Genomic DNA, 17,928 nt, shown 5'->3' with positions numbered 1-17,928 from the left:
TCTGATTCTTCCTTTCCACAACTCTGTTCTATTGAGGTGTGATGGGGCCTCAAAATTCATGATGAATTTCGGCACTTGGACATAACTTAGTAAATTGAGAGTTCTCAAACTCCCTACCATGATCACTTTGAATTCATATCACATTCAAATCCTTTTCGCACTATAATCGAAGACAACTTGAAACACGAGAAATGTGTTTGATTTGTCTCGAAAAAAAAGGACCCAAGTGTATCTGGATAAGTCATCAACAACAATTAAGACATATTGTTTGCCCCCTAAACTCTCTGTCTGCATTAGACCATAAGGTTCATACTTCATACGAAGAAGTTTAAGAACACGACTGTCTGCTTGTGAGGAGAATGAGTTTGTTTTCTTGATTGACAATCCCTACATAAAATTCCAATTGATACAAGTATAAAGGGAAAACCAGATATAGCATTCTTACTAAAAGCTTTCTGTATAATCCTCATGCTTACATGTCCAAGGCGTTTATGCCATAGGCTAACTTCATCTTGGCTGGAGAGATCACATACCTACAAGGAATTATCAGAACTCCTCAGATAACAATTATCAGATGAGTGCATACCTATCATGACAAGAGCTTTGACATCGTTTGTAATAACACATTTGTCTTTGGTAAAACTTACATTCATACCTTGGTCACATAGCTGACTAATGCTAATGAGATTAGCTGTAAGCCCTTCAACCAATATTACATCATTTTATTTTGGAAGACTTGAATAATTCAGAGTTTCTTTTCCACTGTACCACTCGCACTATCACCAGGAGTGACTTTTCCTAAGCTAACAGATTTGAGATCAGATAAATAGCTATTTTCACTAGTCACATGACATGAGCTACCACTATCAAAGTACCAATCACCTTTGGCAGATGATCTAAGGGACGTCAAGACTTTTGAGTGTTCTTCTCTCTCCACACCTATTTTATCTTACTTTGTCTTGGTCTGTAATTCTAAGGGAAGTGAGGTACCCTATTGAGAAAAAAAAGGTCTGTGAATATCTTTCAATAACTGATAGCAAAAGGGATGTTTATGACCCACTTTACCCCAATAGTGACAAATCTATCTCCGTCTGAATATATGGCTGCCTGCCCTAATAGAATTGAGGGAGGAAGTTCCTGTAAAACCATAGGACTCTGGTTCTTGAGCTTAAAAAAACTCAATCTTTTGCTTCCTTTTAGATTGTTTATTATCCTGACTTCTACCTTCTGAAAAACTAAGCCAGAGTTATCACCTGTTGTCTTTTCTTTTGTCAAGATTTTTTCGAGAGTCTCAGTACCAATGTTCAACATTCTTGCTCATAGTGTCCTTTTTAGCATTAACCTGTGAAAGTTCACATTTCAACTATGCAATCGTAGACATCAGCCTGTGATTATTAACAATCAAGTTCTCATTTCTTTCTTTTTTTATATATCAAGGGCTTTATGATCTTTTTGTCACTTCAAAAACAGGGCATGATACCAAGGTTTGAAGAATCAGGGTTTGTAGCATCATAAGCCTTTTCTAAATACACAACATATTTAGAGACCTCATAAGATGAGGTGTCAGATGAGATGTTATTAACAAGTGCTTTAACATTTTCCTCTGAGTCACTGCTTTCTTTCATTTCAGTATCAGAAAAAGTTAAGACATACCATTTACTCCATTTCTTTAGAAAATTAGGACATTCAAACTAAATATGACCATAGTTGCCACAATCTCTGCATTTAATAAACTTTTCCTTTTTAGACCTATTGTCAACTTCCTTCTTGCTATTCTGAGGACTGACTTGTTTGGAAGTAGGAGACCCTCTGGACTTATAGGTGTTATACACAGAAAATCTCTTACAAACTGTTTGAGAACTCAATTTAACTATTTTGAAAGTAAAGATATAGATTCCGCAAGAGAATCTTCTTACTATCTATCATGATCAACAAGCTTCTCTTTAACTAAGGATTGAAGAGCAATATCCTTATTTTTCTTTTTGATCTTCCCATCTAGAGACATCTCAAAAGTAAGCAAAGAACAAAATAGTTCATCCACTCTCAATCTGGTTATGTCTTGACCTTCTCAATAGTTGTGACTTTTATATCAAATATCTTAGGTAGAGACCTGAGCAACTTTTGGACAAGTTTTTCTTCTGAAATTTTTCAGCCAAGATTAAATGACTTATTTGCAATATCTAGCAGTCTGACAATGAGCAATGGACCCATCATCATTCATTCTAAAGTTATCAAATTTTGATGTCAATAACTATAACCTTGACATCTTGACTTTAGAAGTTCCCTCATGTGCAATGAACAAAAACGGCCTATGCTTCCTTAGCAGAGACACAAGTATTAATTAATCTAAATATATTTTGATCTATACCGTTAAACATGGCATTCAAAGCATGAGAATTCCTCAATGAAGCATCATCTTCTTCTATAGCCCACTGTGACGCTGGCTTCATGACTTCTTTCTCATCATCAGTTTTGATGGTAGGATGAGACCACCCAACAAGTATTGCTTTCCAAGTTTTGTCATCGATCAACTTCAGGAAGGCAATCATTCGAGCTTTCCAATATGAATAGTTAGTTTCGTTTAGGATCGGAGGACGAGTGGTAGCGCCATCTTCTTTGATCCCATCCATTATCAAAACACGTGAGATAAAGGTGACCCGCTTTGATAGGAATTGAAAAAGTACTAGAATGACTCACCACTTGTTATACGGATGTTAAACAAAAAGTATTGACAATCACTGAAACATAAAAAAAAACTAACAAAAAATAAATGAGTAAAGACACATAGAACTTGGTAACTCAATTCGGCGATAAGCCACCTATGTCTGTAGAGTAGAGTGCCCAGGATCCACTAATATTAAAGAGTTAAACAGTTTACAATGTAGTATTATCTATAACACTCAATAACTATAATGACTCACGTACAGCTCCATTCACGAACCACCTAGGCTCTTTCTAGATGTGAAACTCCCTTTCAAGTACACATAGGCTCTCTCTAAGTTTGATAATAGTAATGTCAGTCACTAAAAATTTTGATAATGAATGAGACTCCACTTACATTGATATTTTTCCAAATTCAGTGAACTCCCTTCACCGATGTTGAGTTTTAGGCTCCCCCTAAGACTGAGAATCCCTTCTCCGACAACAAAAGCTTAGACTCCCCCTAAGTCCAAGATTAACTTCATAGTAGAACATACAGGTGAAATTAATGCACATCAGAATAATGAATATCGAGCAAGATCACAATGTAGAACAACTCGGTCGTCAAACGTCTTTCTCCCTAAAAAACACAATGCGGCTAATAAAAGCGGCTTATTTCTTCAAATCACCCTAATTCATCTTTCTGTAAATGAATTCAAAAAGGAAAAATTCCCGAGAAGATACAATGCCGCTTAATAAAGGAAAATATCATATGAAACAAATATGTTAAATATTTCCATATTAGGAAAAAACTATTCTGCAAGAAAATAATATGTTGTTTAAAACTGATGTTAACACTATTTATGAGACATCAGTAGAAACCAAAGCCTTAGAAAAATATAAAGCCGATCAAATGAAATCTCCAACGATGTTCATAATAATTTTAACCTATAGGGTTTATATACGAATCATATTTGTATAAATAATATTTGAATAATATTCAAATATTTATTTCTTTCACTAAAACTTTATATTATAATGTATCACATACATTATATTAATTATATCATATATAATCAATTCCCTTTAATTAGTTTGAACAATTTAAATTAATCCAAAATTAATTTGATTCTCATTAATCCTTATTGAGCTAACAAATGGACCTATGAACCTATAGATTGAAGTTTCAATGATATGAGACTAATTAATTAAACTTTTTAATTAAATTAATCAATCTTCACTAACTGTCGGTCACTCCACTAAACCCTTAAAGATGGGATCAAAGTTGTTCTTAAGATAAAAGAAATCTTGTTCTTAAAAAAAAAAAAAAGAGCAAAAATCTTACGTTGTGAAAGCAGATCAATAAGATAATGGGACAAGGAAACAACAAAAAAAAAAAAAAAAGGAAATTGGATATGTGTGAGTGAATAGAGAACAAGATTGAAAAGAGAGAAAAGTCAAGCAAGAATGAGAACAAAAAAAGTCCAATTAGAAAACCGTTAGTAGGCTTTTTTAATATAATTTTTTTCTCGGAACATAAGAAGACACTCATTTTCTCCCTCTTAGAGATATGATATTCAATGACCAAAATGATCTTGTCACGAGCTGGATTCGAACTTACCCCTCTAGGCAAAGGATATATACATAAAGAACTACCTTTTATTTGACCTGTGACTTTGCTTACCCTATTCGCCAAAAAGGCTACATCCGTGGGGGCCAAAACCAACTCGCGGCAACTAGACCACATCTTCACTTCTTTCTTTTTTATTGGAGTAAGCAGGGGAACAGCTGTCGATTCTTCTATCACTATCTTTTCTATCTTGGAAGCACCTGAATGCCTCATTTTGTCTTGGCCTTCTTGAGATCAATCTCACATTCCCTTAGAGCACAATCACTCATGAATCTACTAAAGCAATATTTCGGGACCGTGGTTCATTTCCCTACCATAGAGATGATTGGCATATTCATTCTACAACCAAACTTCCCTGGCGGAGACTGTAGAACCCAGAAGAATGCTCAGAGACGTTTAAAGTCATATTCATTCTACTTCCCGGTCCATTTATCTAATTACCCTTGTTGGAATGTACAAACATAAAATGAAACCAATCAGAATCAATAAGCACTCTAATTACATTTAATTTGAGTTTCAAAGCATGCATGAAAACAATTTTAAGAAAATAGGATTTCAAGAATACAATACCTTTGAAGAATTCCTCCAAATCCAAGTTGCTCTCCACAAATTTGAGCTTCAAATTGATAGTAGACCACCAAGAGTGTCTTCTCTAATATTCTCCAACTTGGATTTGAGTGATGGAACTCAGAATTGAGATCAATTAGGCGAAGAAGAGTAAGAGGTTTTGAGAGAGATTTTAGTATTTCAACCAAATCCCAGAAAATTCATTTTTCTCTCTTTTAAAAATTGAAAATTGGAGATATTTATTAGTTTGTATCATGCAAGCACTATTTCATATTGTTGATTGACTCATTAAAAAGCAATAAACAAGTGGGATAGGTATTCTTATTGAGATCAAGCCACCAAACAACTTAAATTTTGTGGATTTAGTACTTAAGAGAACAACCTCTCTACTATCCCTAAATCGGGTAGGTGTAAATTTCGTCTTGCACCCTATGTCTCAGCTATCTACCCAGTCTTGCCCTTGATAATCACGAATAAATTTTGGGAGGCTTATTGAGCCGAAGTTATTTAGTCAAACCTCACCTATGCAAATCTAAGGATAATCACGAATAAACAGGAGTTCATAGTTAGCTCAGAATTGAGGTCGAGTTACCTAGGTCATCGATTTGAAACAGTCAGTCTTAAACAGTAAATAGCGTTATAACGTAAGAGTGACTTATTTCCTGGTTTGATCTTATGCAAACTCATTGCATAGGACACCCCTGCTCCTCATGTCACTACATGAACGAATCATGATCACTTCATTTGTAGCACTTTACAACAAATTGTAACAACTACAGAGTGGGTCGCATCTAATAGTGTTACCAGAATAAGGTACCCAACCTTATTCATATACTATAGACCGTTTTGGCTATTTACTCGAACTTGATCCATCTTTATGTTGCCACATAAAGTTCAAGTATTCATATAATAGCCATGGATCTTTAGTTTATTGGATTTAGTCTTTATAAGTGCAATTTATATATTCAACAACAGTTTTATTGAATTAACATCAATATCATCTTTATTGATAATAAAATATGTTTAACATTACAAACTGAAAATTTTAGGACATACAACCCAATAGCCCTAACAATCGAGAACGAGTCAATTTTTTCTTGTGTAGTTGTGTTCGCAGCTTCTCAATCAGAAAAATCTTCAAAATGGTAGACATATTGAATCGACAAATTTGGCCATTCTCACCCAGGTAGATCAAAAAACTGCCCTCATAGGAAGGAGTTCACAACTCACTCAGGATTAAGGTCAAGTCACCTATAGTCATCCTGGTGAAATATGAGTCTCTTCTAGCAACAGTGTTATAAAAAGAGACTATTCATTTTTTGGTCAAGTCTTATACAAACTCTCTGTATAGAATACCCTCACTCACATGTCACCACATGAATGATCAGGATTAGATCATTTGTAACACTATACAACAATTGTAACAATTAAAAAAATGGGTAATTCTCATTATGTTACCAGGATAAGATACCCAACCTTATCCATGGACTACAGGTCGTTTAGGTTATTACCTACAGATGATCCACCTGTATGTCTCCACATACATGTTTAAATTAGATCGAATAACCTTGAATCTTAGTTATATCCGATGGACACAGAAATATATTTGTGGTAAGAAGAGTTCAGCTGTTGGTCTTTAGTGGAATGCCTGACAGTTAACGAATAGTATATCTCATGGCTAAAAAATTTAGTCGTTATTCATGGACCGTTGGAGCTTCGAGCCATAGGTTCATTAGGTCCCCTGTGTAGCTTGGATAAAGTCAAGAATCAGTATTTGGGTCAGTTTGAAATGTTCAAATTGACAATAGGGAGTTTGATTATATATGATATAATTGAACTGGTTAATTATATATGATATAATTGACTAAATGTATGAGATACATTATTTTAGAGGAAGTTAGATATAAATATGATTTATATCAAGTAGAAGAGAAATTACTTTATATCATGTTATACCAAGTTTCTTATTCGATCGCATAATGTGTCGTGTTTTCTAAACGATCATCCACCTTTTTCTAAACGATCGCTTAATAAAACCTGCATGATCGTGTAGCTTCTTCTAAACGATGAGCATTTAGCTATACGATAACTTCATTTTCTCTTCTGCTTGCTTATCGTCTACAGGATTAGTTCTTTCTCCAACCTCTACTAAACTCCCCGAAGACCACTATTTGGATTCTCACTCTGAGAATACCAAGGGCTCCATTTTGGTGGTGTCATCCCCGCTACGTTCACTTGTTCGTGATAGTTTGTGTTGCTGCAAACGACTTGTTTGCTTGGCGATAGATATCGCTAGAGGTCATCCACTGCATCAGAGTTCATCACTTAAAGAGGGTCTTCAATTGGTATGAGAACTCTTTCCTTTCGTATTTTATTGTTTGAAGCATGCCTTTTATTAGTGTAATTTGTATAACTGTATGTTATAATGTATGTGTTGTATTTCGGTCACGATGAAATCGGAAAGATCTGAATGTGGTCATGGATGCTCTTCATTAAGAGATCCTTCAATTGGTATCAAAGCCAGGTTCTGATATTCCAATTTCATTGTTGCAACGAATTTCATATACATTCTTAGTGGGTGCATTTCTACTCTGTTTAATTGTTAAATTGCTGTTGATGTGCGGATTAATGGATGTTTTCATGGATGTTTGCCTCGGTTTGATTTAATTCTTTTACATTTGCGGTTGTTTGTAAAGGCCCCTGCATTTTTGGGCATTAATAATCGTTATCGAGTCTGTAATTCAAAGTCTGTTTGAGTCTTGAGTCGTTCGTGAAGAAGATCGGAGCAAGCATTACAGTTCTTCAAGGAAGGAGATGATAAAGGGTAATCGTGTCGTGTAGACGAAGGGGTAAGTGATCGCTGAGTATCAGGTAGTGAAGAAGATCGTATTGTTTTAACGCACGTGCGCACCAGGCGATTTTTTAGGTCAGCAAACTTCATCGCTTAGTAACTGACTAAACGATCGCTTAGTAATGCAAGGTAAATCATTTACCTGTCGCCGCATTAATGATCGCATAGACGATCAGGCTTCGCAGCCTCGTTGTCATCTATGTGATTGTCGTCTACACGATCGTTTAGTTTTTACATCTATTGTCTAGTGCGCGCTGGGTGATCGTCTACCTTGTGCGTTTACTACACGATGGAGTCCTTCTGGTGGTTCAAGACCCGGTTCGCCTGTGAACCGGTTTGCTCAATGGTAAATGTAATAGATAGGGTTATTTCATTCTGGTTTTTGTAAAGGCTCATCCTAGTCCATTAATCCTTAATTAATTAATGCGATGTATGGTTTTATATGTCATATGGTATGAAGATATAGTAAATCCCACCTTAGGTAGGCTTAATTTACATGCGATGTATGGTTTTTATATGTCATATGGTATGAAACATATAGTAAATCCACCTTAGATTATGCATTGGTCATGCATCATCTCTTTATTGTAAATGTTTATAATTTAGAGAAGCATGATTTAATTATGTAAGAGCATGCTCATGCATCATATAATATAAGAGTTATACTTATGCATGCATAAAAAGCATTGACATGCATCATCTTTATATTATAATTGTTATAGTATAAGGGTGAATGATAGCATGTTTGCTTGGTTATTACACGTTATATAAAAGTTATATATAGTAATAACCGGACATTGCATCAAGCATGACACATACGTTACTTTATAAATGTTATAAATACCTTGTTATGCGCAATGTTCTTTTAGTTGTTTCTTTTTAAAAGTTAAAGAGAAATTAGAACTAAAAGAAATAAGAAAGACATGCATGCTCACTTAGGTTTAATTCATAAAGTGTTTAAAACTTGTATCACATAGACCTAAGATCACGGTTCTAATATGATTATCAACCCTAAGGCTTTAATTTTTTAATCAGTTTAATAGGATTAAATTGGCTAATAAAAGGTTAAAGTGTAGCAAATCTATCTATAAGGGACCTTTTGTCTAGGCAGGTTCTGTCTAGGCTGGGGTATTTAAGTTGACGGAAACGTAACACCCCTACTTGGGAACTTACTTGGAAAGGTGAATTAGATAGATTTGATGCATGCATGCAAGTTAAGGACAGTCCATTAAAGTGTTTAAATGTGACTACTTAAACTTGTTCATATTTGATAGACAAACATTGTTTATGAGTGGGAATTAAAAAGACCACTTAGACTAAAATCAATAGTCGGATTGTCTAGGTTAATGAACCTCTAGGTAGAACATTCAATGAGAGGTACTTGGGGCATAAGATGCTTCACTTAAACCTTTCACGTTTCTCCTAAATAGTCCACATTGTGAGATCTACCCTCGGCCTCGAGGCACCTTTGGCGTGTCCCCCTAATGGATGGAGTTTGGGTAGGTCAATATCAAGGTGGATGGAGAGAGTGTCCATAGTAAGTGTGAGCGGGAATTGCGATAGCATATCCCTTGGTCTCCCTCGTTGGGTTGAATAAAGTTATTGCGCATCGCCTCGAGGCACCTTGGGAATGTCCCCCTAAAGGATGGCAGTTTTGTGCGTTTCTTTATTTGATCTCCTGTATGAGGATAAGGTAACTTAGTCTCTTGTCCTAATCTGCTTCTTCCCTACGATGGGCTTATTAGGGTAGGACTCTGGCACCGAAAGTGAGGGGTCACACTTACACATAATTGTAAAAGATTAACAGTTCTGGACCAAAAACTGGTGGCTGTTAGGTTCAGTTCCAAGAGTTGGTTCTGCCTAATGGTTGAGAATGTCTCATCTCAGTGAAGAGGCATCTGATCACCCCACCGGTGACGTTTGTCCTGCTCACTGGGGCATCATTGCAAAATAGAAGTCTATAACTTAGGGTACTTGAAACTGTTTTGCAAAACTGATTGGTTAAAAGTGGTTTAGCAAAATCTAATAAAGTTTTATTCGTATTGTCAGCAACAACTCTTTTTCAAAATGGCAAGAACCACATTGGCTTTGTTAAGCACCGAAAAATTAACTGGCGACAATTTCGCAACATGAAAAACATGATCACGATGATCTTAATCATCGAGGATCTTATGTTCGTTTTCACGGAGGCCTATTCTCTTATTCCAGCTCCAAATGTCGCTCGAAATGTTCAGGAGGCATACGAGCGATGGACAAGGGTGAATCAGAATGCCCGAGCCTACATCTTTGCAAGTCTTTCTGAAGTCTTGGCCAAGAAATATGAGCCTATGGTCTCAGCGCGTGAGATCATGGAGTCCCTGCAGGGGATGTTTGGACAACCATCTAAACAGCTTATGCATGAGGCTCTTAAATATATATTCAACTCTAAAATGGAATAAGGCAGGCACCTCTGTTCATAAATATGTGCTTAACATGATGGTCCACTTTAATGTGGTGGAGTTGAATAGGTCTACCATCGATTAGGGCAACTAGGTTAGCATAATCCTGCATTCATTGCCGGAGAGTTTCTTGTACTTTGTTATGTGATTCCTAACAAAGTGAAATATAACCTTACAACTCTTCTTAACGAGTTGCAGACCTACCAACCTTTATTGAAAAGTTAGGAGAGGAAGAAGGCTGAGGCAAATGTTGCTTCTTCCTCCAGGAAGTTTCATAGAGGTTCGACCTCAAGAACGAAGTCTGCACCTTCTACTTCTAACTTTGTAAAGGGAAAGAAGAAGAACGGTGGTAAGGGAAAAGGGAAGGCACCTGCTTACCCACTTCCTACCACCCCAAAGAGGCGTCCACCGGTTGAAAAGGGAAAGTGTTTCCACATCAACCATGATGGACACTGGAAGAGGAACTGTCCTCGCTATCTGAAAGAGAAGAAAGAAGCCAAGGCTAAGGCCAAGGCCGATAAAGGTAAATATGATTTACTTTTATTTGAAACTTGTTTTGTGGAGAATGATGATTCTGCCTTGATAATTGATTCGGACACTATGAACCACGTTTGTTCTTCTTTTCAGGGGATTAGATCTTGGCGACAACTGAAGGCTGGTGAGATGACGATACGAGTAGGTACTGGGCACGTCATCTCAGTTGTAAAAGTGGGAGGGTTCAGTTAGCTTTACAGAATAGGTTTCTAGTTTTGAATGATGTATATATTGTTTCTGAACTAAAAAGGAACCTCATTTCTGTAAAGTGTTTATTGCAATATAAATATACTATCTCTTTTAATGTGGATAAAATGTTTATTCATATAGATGGTGTTTTTATTTGTATTGCAAATCTAGAATCAAATTTATATGTGCTAAAGCTGTTAGCCATCAATTCCCTCCTTAATACTGAATTGTTTAGAACTACCGTAACTCAAACAAAACGTCGACTTATTTCTCTAAAAAAAAATTCCCATCTTTGTCATCTACGTTTAGGGCACATCAATCTCATAGGATTGAGAGGTTGGTGAAGAATGGACTTCTAAGTGAGTTAGAAGAAAATTCTTTACCAGTATGCGAGTCTTTCCTTGAGGGTAAGATGACTAAACGACCTTTTACTGGAAAAGTTTATAGAGCTAAGGAGCCTCTTGAGTTAATACATTCTGACCTTTGTGGTTGATAACGGGAAATAATGCACAGTACTACAGCGCAAAGATATAAAACAATGTAAAATTGTGATGGTAAAAATATATAAAATCGCGTCCAAAAGCATTAAGTTTAGAACATTGCGATTGAATGTTGCATTAAAGTAGATAACTTATGTATTTTGTGCAGGAAATGTGTTGATGCAAGGTGGAAAAATGATCCAAAGAATTTAGCATCCAAGCACATGAAAAGATTATGATCGTAAGACTATGCGATCATACGCGTTTGCAGAAATCTGCTCAAGAACGTGGTCGCATAGAGCCGGCGAATCAAGGTGATAGCTTAATAAATCACGATGGGACAGAAAGCTGATGACGGTTGAATCCAAATTTAGTTGATAAGCCGTTAACAACACACTACAGTAAGTACATTCAACTTTTCGGTGACAATTATTCAGCACATCAGACAAAGAATTAATGACATCCCATTAGTGCAATCATTTGAGAGAAAAAGCTCTTCACCCTGAACCTCTATAAATACCAAAGGCCACCTTTGTTAAAGGAAGGCAGTTCGATTTGATTCCAGCTGAGCCATATAGAAGATAGTTAGCGTTTGTTCATAGTTTCCTTATACTAAGAAGGCAGAGGCGAGAGAATGGAAAAGACGCCGGAAGATCATCCTGGTCAGCTCAAGAGAGTGCCTGAGAGCATGGAAAACAGAGAGAGGGATGACTCTTGTGAAAGCAAGAATATTCTTTGAGCAAAGTAGAATAGTGTAAAAGCTTAAGAAGCAAGAAATTGCTACCAGGCTTTCTATTTTTATTTCATATTGTCATTCTATATTTTGATTCATTTATAGAATGGAACTTGCATTTCTACATCTGTTCACTCTCTGTACATTACGCATGAGTAACTAAACTTTCGAATGGGTTGAGAAGTACTTAGCTAGTATGACCTAAGATCTTCATTGTATGCGATCATCTTGTCTTATGTTGCGTCCATCACCCATTTAGAGCTACTCAAGAGAGAGTCTAAAGAAAGAACCTAAGATTTGAGAGAACTAGGTTAGAATCTAGACTTGAGAAAGCAAGATTAGATCTGTATAAGCAAGAGATAGATACTTAAAATTGAAGAATTACCATGGTATGCAGACGTGGTCAATTTTCTAGTTTATGAACAATTCCCTAACGATTACACAGCCCACTGGAAGAGGCAGCTCAGACATGAATGTAGATGATATTATTGGGACAAGCTAAATCTTTATAAGAGGGGGTCAGACCAGATTTTGCGCATGTGCGTACCAGATGCTGCTCACCAATGCATACTATCACAATGCCATGACTCGCTATATGGAGGACACTTTGGAGGCCAACGCACAGCAACAAAGGTGTTACAAAGTGGGTATTTTTGGTCAACATTATTTAAGGACGCAAGAGACTATGCGATAAAATGCGACCGGTGCTAATGCACGGGAAACATTTCACGGAAGCATGCGATGTCCATGAACATCATCTTAGAATTGGAATTGTTCGACGTCTGGGGCATAGAATTTATGGGACCATTTCCACCATCAAATGGTCACAAATACATTCTATTGGCCGTCGACTACATCTCCAAATGGGTAGAAGCGGTATCGTGCGTTGCAAGCAATGTGGCGGTAGTCTCAAAGTTCTTAAACAAAAATATTTTCACTCATTTTGGCACTCCACGTGCCATAGTAAGTGATGAGAGCTCTTACTTTGTTAATCACATCATCAATAATTTGCTGCTCAAATATAATATCCTCCATAAAGTGGCCACCGCATACCATCCACAAACAAATGGTCAAGCTGAAGTGTCCAATAGATAAATCAAGTTGATATTAGAGAAGGTGGTAAAACCTTCATGAAAAGATTGGGCAACGAAGCTAGACGATGCTTTGTGGGCATACAAGACTGCCTATAAGACACCTATAGGCATGTCCCTGTATGTGCTGGTGTTTGGAAAGGCATGTCATTTACCGTTTGTGCTGGAGCATAAACCACTGTGGGCAGTGAAAAAGCTAAATTTTGACTTAAAGGCCACATGGGAAGCAAGAAAACTCCAGTTGGTCGAGCTTGAGGAATGGAGAACTCACGCATATGAGAATGCAAAAATCTACAATGAGCGCGCAAAGCGCTGGCATGACAAACAATTATGCGAGAAGAATCTCCAAGTCGGACAAAAGGTCTTCTTATTCAATTTTCGGCTATGACTCTTTCCCGGGAAATTAAAGTCATGCTGGTCTGGACCTTTCATAATCAGGGAGGTATTTCTGCATGGCGCGATTGAGTTATCCAATGAAGGCGAGACCAACGCATTCAAAGTCAACGGGCAAAGAGTCAAAATATATCACGGAGAAGACTTGCACCGTGAGAACACCTCTTTGCACTTGAGGAATTCTGACTGAAGAAGAAGTAGGTAGTCGTGGCACAATCATGCGATTCAATTTCATCAGGGACGCAACTTTTGTGAAGTATCCTTTGAAACTTTCTATTCATGAACTTAATTCTTTATAGCCATTATCATTTCTTTATCCTTTGCATTTTTATTTACATCTAAAAAAATCAATAATAAAATTTGCTAACTCTTATCTTTTATTTAACGCTCTCAATGTTTTCTTTGCAACGATCGTGGTGAACGATTGCAGAGGAGCTACACGAAATATGCAATTAGTTTATCCCGCCACCGCAATCAAAGAAGGCAATTCGCCACAAAGAAGGACGCAATCACAAATAATGCGGGCGATAGAGCAAATTTGGAGTTGTATCTTTCCTTAACTTTGTCTATTCTAAATTTTGCACTCTTGCATCGCATTTTAACTTTGATAATTTTATTGTTGCATCCTCTTTAGTTGGCGCAATCATTACACATTGATTAATTTAGTAAGTCACAACATTATTTTTCTTTGCCAAATATGATTTCAATGATGAAACACATGCCTCTATTTTTCACATGTACTAGAGTCAATTTAATTTTAGGACAGTCAACCCATGAAATATTTCTAGAAATTAGTGGTCCACCAACTTTCTTTCAAACTGACTTTTACAAAACTTCCTAAGAGCATCGCATGAATTCTTTCAATCTTTCAGCAATGAGGACATTGTTGCGTTTAAACTTGGGGGTGCAATATTTATTTTCAACCTTGATATTTTTAAGCATACAAAAAAACAATCATAACGTTGTGATCGGATCCTACTCGTAGTTGGATGTCCGCATGACACCCGTGGGGATAAGCCAAGACGATGGTAGGAATCGTGATCAACGCATAAATAAAATGATCACAACTCCACTGCCAAATGGGCATGAGTTTAGACTGAGAAAGAGTACCTTGCTCGTAGTTGGATGTCCGCATGACACCCGTGGGGACAAGCCAAAACGAAGGCTAAGCACTTGGATCAGCACAAAGTCATAAAAAAAATAATATATCTAAATTACGCAAGGATAAAAATCATTTGAAAACACCCCAGTTAAAAAAGTTTTTTTTTTATGAAATAAATCATGCGATTCTCAGGAAATAAGTAAGTATTTTTTAAGATTAAACTTGCGGTCCTTAAATTTTAGAAATATTTTAAGAAAAGGCCTGAATAGGAATTAAGGAGATTTTGGTACATAGGATCTGAATAAGGCACCTCGAGAAATCTAGGAAAGGAAAAGGCGGCTGACTTTCTAGAGAAAATCTTTAGTTTATGCTTGAGGACACGCATTGTTTTAAATTGGGGGTGTGATAATGGGTAGAAATGTACGTTATTACAACGAAAAAATATAAAACAATGTAGGATTTCGATGGTAAAAATATATAAAATCACGTCCAAAAGCATTAAGTTTAGAACATTGCGATTGCATGCGTCCATCGCATTAAAGCAGCTAACTTATGTATTTTGTGCAGGAAAATGCGTTGGCGCAAGGTGGAATTGCGGTACAAAGAATTTAGCGTCCGAGCGCATGTAAAGATTGAGACCACAAGGCTATGCAATCGTATGCATTCGCAAAAATCTACTTAAGAAGGTGGCCACATAAAGTCAGCACATCAAGGTGATAGCTTAATAAACCACGATGGGACAGAAAGCTGATGACGGTCGACTCCGAATTTAGTTAACAAACCGTTAACAACACATTGTAGTAAGTACACTCAACTTTTCGGTGACAATTATTCGGTGCATTAGACAGATAATTAATGAAATCCCATCAGTGCAATCATTTTAGAGAAAAACCTCTTCACCATGAAGCTCTATAAATACCAAAGCCACCTTTGTTAAAGGAGGGCAGTTTGATTCGATTCCAGCTGAGTCATGTAGAAGATAGTTAGCCTTTGTTCATAGTTTCCTTATACTAAGAAGGCGGAGGCGAGAGAAGAGAGAAGACGCCAGAAGATCGTCCTGGTCAGCTCGAAAGAGTGCCAGAGAGCGTGGAAAACAGAGAGAGGGACGACTCTTGCGAAAGCAAGAATATTCTTTGAGCAAAGTAGAATAGTGTAAAAGCCTTGGGAAGCAAGAAATTGTTACCAGGCTTCTTATCTTTATTTCATATTGTCATTCTGTATTTTGATTTCATTTATAGAATGGAACTTGCATTTCTAGATTTGTTCACTCTCTATACATTACGCATGAGTAACTAAACTTTCGAATGGGTTGAGAAGTACTTAGCTAGCATGACCTAAGATCTTTATTGTATGCGATCATCTTGTCTTATGTTGCGTCCATCACCTCTTTAGAGCTACTCGAGAGAGAGTCTAAAGAAAGAACCTAAGACTTGAGAGAGCTAGGTTAGAATGTAGACTTGAGAAAGCAAGATTAGATCTGCATAAGCAAGAGATAGAGACTAAAAGAAAAGCTCTGTTTGTTAACATGAATCGCATGCACCCTAGAAATAGGTTATGATAGTATGCGGTCGCCTTGTGTATAAGTGTGTCATTCATCATCGCATAGACAAGAGTAGAGGCTTAGACATAAGTCCAATAGACATCATCGCATACATCGCATGCATTCTAAAACTAGTAGCTATAGCATTTGCATTGAGAAATGACTCGCTATTGTATGTATGTAGCATGATCGCATAACGTGAATGCAATCTTAGGAAGTGTTAGCCGAAAACCTTCTCAACCCGTTCCCTCGCATACTCATTTTACTTTCGTGTTATTAACTCTTTTCTTAATTCCGCCACATAGAATCTATACATTAAACAAATATACCAACCAACGCATTGCTTTATTTGTCACCACAAAGAGATCTAAAATTACCATCACATACTGTTTCCATAGTCCCTGTGTTCGACCCTGGGCTTACCAGGAAACTTAGTAGGATTTATACTTGGATCTTACTAAGAAAAATTGCATGCCCAACATATATTCGACCGTCGCATTCTACACCATTATTTCATCACATTAACCACACATCAAGTTTTTGGCGCTGTTGCCGAGGACTACGACAATACATTGTGCTAATGGTTTTCATTTCCTTTGCAGACTCTCCGTCTCTGTGCACTGCTTCTTCTTAGATAAGGGAAGAAGCAGGCATCGTATGAGCGAGGGACAAAATCTTTAGCCCATTTACGACCCAGAGATTGAGAAAACTTTTCGAAGAAGAAGAAGAAACAATTGCCAACAACAGCAACAACAAGGGAGAGATCCAAAAATGGCGGAAAAACTAGAAGATAGAGCACCAAATGCAAATAATATCATGGCAAATCCCATCTCATCAGGAATCATGAGGCCATCTCTTGACGGATCAAGATTCGAGATGAAACGAGTGATGCTGCAGATAATTCAAACTGTCGAACAGTTTGGCGGTAGGCGTGGCGAGGATCCACACGCCCACCTCTAGAGTTTTATGAAGATCTACAATACATTTGTGTTCCCAAACATCTCCGTTTAGGAGGTGCGATTAACACTGTTCCCATTTTTGTTGTATGACCAAGCACGGAAATAGGCTTATTCTCTCGAACGAGGGGAGATTACATCATGGGAACAAGTAGTTGAGAAGTTCATGAAAAAGCAATTCCCCCCGACGTAGAACGCCAGAAGGAGGAAGTTGATCACTAATTTTGAATAGAATATTGACGAATTGCTCAGTGACGCCTGGGCGAGGTTTAAGAGGTTGGTATGAGATTGCCCGAATAATGACTTTCCAGATTGCTTACTGATGGAAATTTTCTACCACAGATTGAACCTTGTATTGTAGACGGCTGCCAATGTGGCAGCAGCTGGAGGTCTGCTTGATAAGACATACGATGAGGCCAAGAATATACTTGATCGCATTTCTAAAAATCATGAAGACTGGAGAGAAAGCGATCAAAGATTGAGGATCAAAGACAGTGACACAAATAACAAGGCCATCACATCCCTTCAAAACCAAATGACTGTGATGATGAATTTGATACAAGGAGTCACAATCATCAGCCTAGAAATGCAAAGTTGTGCTATTTGCGGTGAAGGCCATCTAATGGAGGAGTGTTCGAGGAACCTACAGTCAGTCTATTTCGTGAAAAATAATCCATTTTCCAATACGTACAACCCCAGGTAGAGAAACCACCCTAACTTCGCGTGGAAATATCAATAACAAAATTTTCAACCAGTGGCGCAAAAGGAAAAACCATCAGGATTTT

General features: G+C 37.2%; 1 non-coding gene across 1 annotated transcript; it reads right to left on the bottom strand.

Annotated features, from left to right (window-relative positions):
* Positions 1-17,342: 17,342 nt before the first annotated feature.
* LOC120070407 lies at positions 17,343-17,449 on the bottom strand. Its single transcript, XR_005479899.1, has one exon. It is a non-coding gene; the product is annotated as a small nucleolar RNA R71 (small nucleolar RNA).
* Positions 17,450-17,928: the final 479 nt, after the last annotated feature.

The sequence above is a fragment of the Benincasa hispida genome, chromosome 1 (genome assembly GCF_009727055.1).
Source record: "Benincasa hispida cultivar B227 chromosome 1, ASM972705v1, whole genome shotgun sequence".
In the NCBI taxonomy this organism is placed as follows: Eukaryota; Viridiplantae; Streptophyta; class Magnoliopsida; order Cucurbitales; family Cucurbitaceae; genus Benincasa; species Benincasa hispida.
The sequence above is the reverse complement of the archived record's forward strand: the minus strand, read 5'-3'. Positions and strand labels throughout refer to the sequence as shown.